General features: G+C 52.1%; 1 non-coding gene across 1 annotated transcript; it reads left to right on the top strand.

Moving 5' to 3' along the window:
- Positions 1 to 1,923: 1,923 nt before the first annotated feature.
- Trnan-guu lies at positions 1,924 to 1,997 on the top strand. The gene has a single exon. It is a non-coding gene; the product is annotated as a tRNA-Asn (tRNA).
- Positions 1,998 to 6,000: the final 4,003 nt, after the last annotated feature.

Genomic DNA, 6,000 nt, shown 5'->3' with positions numbered 1-6,000 from the left:
CAGCCCGGCAAAGACCTTCTCTTTTTTTTCTTCTATTTTTATTTTACGTGTGTCTGGGCACCAGGTATATGCAGTGCTCACAGAGGCCAGGAGAGGGCACCAGATGCCCTGGAACTGGAGTTACAGGTGGCTGTGAGCGGCTGTGTGGTGGCTGGGAACTGAGCCCCAGTCCTCTGGAGGAGCGTCCAGTGCTCCTAACCACTTAGCCATCTCCCCAGCCCCTGCCCTCCTCTGTTTACATCAGGTGCTGAACCCCAGCAGCCCAGCCACCTCCTCGCTGAAGCAGAGCTGGCTCTCGGTGGGTGGAAGCACACGGAAGAAAAATAAGAGGTTCTACAGTTCAAAAGAAGGATCCAGAAAAGACACGGTACCAAAAGTAGGGAAACGTAAAATACATCCATTAGGACAGTTACTAGTTTTTAAAACGCGGAGAAACTGGAAACTTGTGAGTTCTTGGTGAGAATATACAACCAGGTAGACCCAAAGATTCCGCTTCTGGATACGTCCCCCAAAACCAGAAGCAGGGCCTCCAACAGGTGAGCCCTGCTCCTAGAAGGCAGCCATGCAGAGCTGAACGCCCGACCGAGCGCGGTGTGGACGTATTCAGGCGGGAGGAGAAGGAAGTCGTGGTTAGCGCTACGGTAGGGGTCAAGTCACGAGGACATCACACCAGCCGGTCCCAAACGCGCCAAGAACGGATAACTGCACCTAGGCGAGCACTTAGGAATAGTTCAAGCGATAAAGGCAGGAGACAGGAAGAGGCTTCCCGGGAGAAGAAGTGGGTGGGCTGGTGGTGGTGCACCTAACGCCAGGTGAACCGCGTGCCTTATGCAATGGTTCAAATGGAGCCGGCGAGATGGCTAGGTGGTCAAGGGTGCTACTCTCGCCGAGTGCAGGGGTTCGGTTCCCAGCACCTCGTGGACCGGCTCCTGGGGGACCCGAGGGCACCGCACTCAGATAACACATACCATCACCCAGATGCATAGTTCAAATCAATCTGTAAAATACGAAAAGGAGAGCGGAAAGTGGGAAGAGCCAAGCAGGGGGGCGGGGAGGAGGAGGGGGAGGAGGGGGAGGAGGAGGAGGAAGAGGAGAAGGAGGAGGAGGAGGAGGAAGGATGTGGCAGCTTGAAGACCTGGGGTTGGTGGAGTTGTCTCCCAGTCTGTGGGGTGCTGGGGGAGGGGGAGGTCTGACAGGGGCTGTGGCGGGCCTGCCCTGGAGAATTATTACAGGCAGCTCCCTCCTCCTCCTCCTCCTCCTCCTCCTCCTCCTCCTCTCCTCCTCCTCCTCCTCCTCCTCCTCCTCCTCCTCCTCCTCCTCCTCCTCCTCCTCCTCCCTGCTCCGGGTGCGCGCATGCTGCCTACCTCAACCCTCCCGAGGCCGCCTGGTGTCAGTGGGTTAAATTTAGACGCCCGGGGAAGGCCTAGCCACCAGTGACTATTTAAAGGCACATTTTAATTGCCGTACATCTCCTCCTGCTGACCCCCTAGGCCACGCGTGCTCCAGGGAGGCTCCGGTGTGAATTCGTTCTCGGGAGGAGACCGAAACAAACCACAACAAAAACTTACTGTTGTTGTGGTTAAACGGATAAAATGCAAACTACCTACGGCCGGCACACAGCTCCACGGAGCGCACGGGCCTCGTGAAGGGTTTGTTTTGACCGTGAGAGGGGGTGAGACCACGCCGAGGCGGGGGCGATCACCACCCCGAACGCACGCGGGCAGGGCTGGGAAGCGGGCCCAGGCTGCGAGCCTGCGAGCCCGCCCCGCCCTCCCGAGGCCCAGGCTCCGCCCCTCCCCGCCCTCGCGCAGCCTCAGCCCGCAGGGCTCTTGCAGGCCCCGGCGCCTCCCGGGAGTCCAGGGCGGCGACGCCCAGGCCGGCCGCGGCAATGTGTACACAGCGCACGGCCGCTCGAGCAGCTGGGTCTCTGTGGCGCAATCGGTTAGCGCGTTCGGCTGTTAACCGAAAGGTTGGTGGTTCGAGCCCACCCAGGGACGGCAGCGCTTCTTTTCCCAAAACATTTTTAGAAAATGCGTCCACCGCTCTGGGAGACACAGCAACAGGGCTGCTCTACGAGCCAGCCTAAGGCTCACGCGGCCGCGGTCCTGTCTCCACCCTTTTTCGAGGGGATATAAATGCAAGTGTGTTCCTGGAGCTTGGTCCACATCTGCTCACAAACAGCTGCGTTTGCAATGGAAACCAGCAACTCAGACCACCCAGGAATAGGGAACATGGAACACCACTCTTGTGGCTCAGAGAAAAAAAAAAAAAAAACACCAACACCGTGAAACCAAATAACTTTAAAATGCAGTTTGCTCTGTACAGTCGCAGCTACTTCCAAACGGAGGAGCAGGAGGTGACTGTATGCAGAGTCTGGGAGAGCGTGCCATGCCGAATGTAGTCCAACTTTTGGACAATGGGTTTGAATCTAGGAAAACACATTGTGTTTAACCTTAGGCTGCTGACAAAAACGGGAATTGTACGGGTTCCTGGTAAGAGGTTTTAAAAGAGAGCCAGGCATGGTGGCGCATCCCTTTAATCCCAGCACTCGGGAGGCAGAGGCAGGCGGATCTCTGTGGGTTTGAGGTCAGTCTGGTCTACAGAGCGAGATCCAGGATAGCTAGGGCTGCATACAGAGTCTTTAGCTCAAAAAAATATAAAAAGTTCTGAACAGCACATTTTCACCTTGAGTGCCACAGAGGACGTCTTATGGGTTTTGACTGAAGACTTTTTTCATAAAAACAAGAAATCAGCTACTGTAATAACGAACTTTTCTTCCAAGACTGAGGTAGTGAAGTAAGGGCTTTGTCTCTGGGACCCACATCTTCACAACAGAATTAAGAGATCTCGAGTCTACAGGAGTGTTCTCTCAACGCGTGGGGCGTGGGTCGGGTCGCGGCCCCTCTAGGGGCTGTAGATCAGATATTTAATTACAATTCAGAACAGTAACAGAATTACAGTTATGAAGTGGCGACGAAATAATTCTTTGGTTGGGGGTCGTTACAACATGAGGAACTATATTGAAGGATCACAAGCATTAGGAAGGTTGAAAACCTGAGACCCTGAGGTGTCTCTTTGCAAAAGCTCTCACCAAGTAACTGGTGACTTAAAAAAAATCCTAAAGGCTGTGGTGGCCCATCCCTTTAATCCTAGCACTGGGGGGGGGGGGGCAGACACAAGTGGGTCTCTGTGAGTTCCAGGACAGCCAAGGCTACACAGAGGAACCCTGTCAAAAAAAAAAAAAAAATTCTTAAAGGAGGTTGGGCTGCTAGGGAATTTCCCAAGATGTTCTTAGGTTGAAGCCTTCCTGAAGTCCCCAAAACACAAGGTATGAAGACCCCACACCACCCATTGGTGTATGCCTTTTAGTAGATGCAACAGTGAGTTAGTGAGTTGTCTACACTATAAATCTTTTTGTTTGTTTGGATTTGGGTTGTTTTTGTTTTGTTTTGTTTTGTTTTGTTTTGTCTTCTGAGACAGGGTCTCTCTGTGTAGCCCTGGCTGTCCTGGAACTCACTATGTAGACCAGGCTGGCCTCGAACTCACAGAGATCCACCTGCCTCTGCCTCTCAAGTGTCAGGATCAAAGGTGTCCACCACCACCGCCTGGCTTATACCGTAAATTTTATCTAGCATAACACCTGCTATTTCTAGAATTAGGAGGGCTTAGAAAGCGCGGCTTGAAACTGAACACAATTACCATAAGCTTCGAGCTCCATAGGGTGGGGCCTGCCTTCTGTGGTGATGACCTTTTAAGGCTCATGGACGTCGTCCCAGCGCTTGAGCTGGGCACCGGGCTTTGTCCTGTGCTCCCCCATGAAATTTTCCCAGGTTACACGCACCGTCTACAGGTTTCTTCCAGGGCCCTGCTGCCTCCCAGCCCCCCAGCCCCTTTCCCGATGTGCCCTTCTCACCTTGACCCCATTTACCTCAGTTTACCGGCTCGGCCATCTCCTTCTGTGAACGGCAAGACCACCCTGAAACTAGCCAGCTGCTTGTGGCTAGCCCTGGAGTGTGAACTCTCGGAGGGCACACACCAAAGCTTCATTGCCATTGTCCATGGAACACAGGCCTGTGGCTCGGCACCCGACCGGTACAGAAGGAACCCTGCTTTCTCACGGCTGGGTAATGGAGAGAGAGAAAACCGCAAGTGACGGGTACTGAGCACGAGGCCCACAGAAGACTATTCCCAGGCTGTAAAGCGGGCAGTCAACATGGCTGGAGCTGTGTCCTCCCGATGGACGTGAAACAAGTCTCCCGGATCAAACAGGAGGAGCACTTAAGACTGGAAAACTCCAAGCAAGTGAGCAGGTGGGGACAAGCACATAGGACAGATGTCCTTCCTTTGGCTGTAGGACACGCCCTGGAGACCCCAGCACGAGGCTGCACGTCGCTGAGTGAAGTCAGGGGCTAACTGCCAGAGGTCTCTGCTTTGGGAACAAGGTAAAACTGAGGTCATGTGGCTAGCTTGGCCATAATGCCAAGAAACAAGAGGTCAGGGGATGGCTGAGAGGCAATGGCATGCCAAGGGTAAGAGGGGAGGAGAGGCAGTTCAGGGTTCGGTAGAGTACTTAAAAAAACGGATGTGATGAGTCTTCCTGGATGCTGACACAGGAATGAATGGCTGGGGTAGGGCCTGCATTACAGCATTCGTGGGGAGATGCAGACATTTGTGGGGGACACTCAGAATCGGGGCAAGTGCAGTGGGGGTGGGGAATGTTTATTAGACTTGGTTTCGAGATTGCTCTGGTCGTTCTCACATACTGGACTACAGTGATCTTCCCAAGTCGCTGAGAAACCTAAATATATGAAAAATTGTCAATTGTCCATGTTGAGTTTACTTCAGTTTTGTCTAATTTTCCATCATGGAGTTCTCTTGGTGGCGCATGCTTTTAATCCCAGCACTCAGGAGGCAGAGGCAGGAGGATCTCTGTGAGTTCGAGGCCAGCCTGGGCTAGAGAGCGAGTTCCAGGACAGCTAGGACTACACAGAGAAACCCTGTCTTGAAAAACAAAAAAACAAAAAAAGCTTAGGCTAAATTTGAACTCACTCTGTAGTTGATAATCGTGATCCTCCTGCCTCCACTTCTGAGCACTGAGGTCACAGGCGTGCACCACAAAGCTTGGTTATGAAGTTCTACTAAAACTCAAAACCTAATTGCAGAAAGTCTTTTTCTTTAAAGACAGTTTAAACACAAGGGTTGAGAGGCAGGGAGACGCTTGGGAGGAGAGTAAGACACACAGAGGTGCGGGCTCCTCCAAGCCTCACTTTGTTCTTCCGGAGAGTGCTTCCTGTTGCCCAGGCCGCGACCACCGAGGACTGAACCCGGGCTGTATGCAGGCCAGGCAACCGTCCTAACCAACTTGGCTGTCCTCCCCAGGCCTGCCCCCTTTTAAATTCATTGTCCTCTGAAATTTAAGTTAAACTTCATTTATTCAAGTCAAGCTTCCTGAAAGACTACCAGAGGGTTTTGGGGAGCCCTGAGAAAATTCCAAATGGGAAGGTAAGGACTTTCCCCAAACACATTGTGATGGAATTCTGTGTGGACGTCCATGGGATCCACAGACTTCTGAAATATGCTTCTTACCTCCAAAGCTTGAGTGCAGTCTTGGCTTGTATTTATTTATTTATTTATTTATTTATTTATTTATTTATTTATTTATTTAGGTTTTTCCAGGCATTTATTTATTTATTTATTTATTTATTTATTTAGGTTTTTCCAGGCAGGGTTTCTCTGTGTAGTTGGTGCCTGTCCTGGATCTTGCTCTGTAGACCAGGCTGGCCTCGAACTCACAGAAATCCGCCTGCCTCTGCCTCCCGAGAGTCTTGGCTTTTATTTATGGAGTTTGCACTCAGAGTTCTAACAAAGGCCATAGGCCTGTCAAGTCCAAAAGTGTCGACGCCTCCACGCGGCCACAGCTTCACCTGAGGTGTCTTCACTCCTGGAACGCTGGATCCTTGACTACACAGCAAAGAATGGCCGATAAGTCAGTGAGACAGT

The sequence above is a fragment of the Peromyscus leucopus genome, chromosome 23, assembly GCF_004664715.2.
Source record: "Peromyscus leucopus breed LL Stock chromosome 23, UCI_PerLeu_2.1, whole genome shotgun sequence".
Classification (NCBI taxonomy): Eukaryota; Metazoa; Chordata; class Mammalia; order Rodentia; family Cricetidae; genus Peromyscus; species Peromyscus leucopus.
Note: the sequence above shows the minus strand (reverse complement) of the source record. Positions and strands in the feature narration are given on the sequence as shown.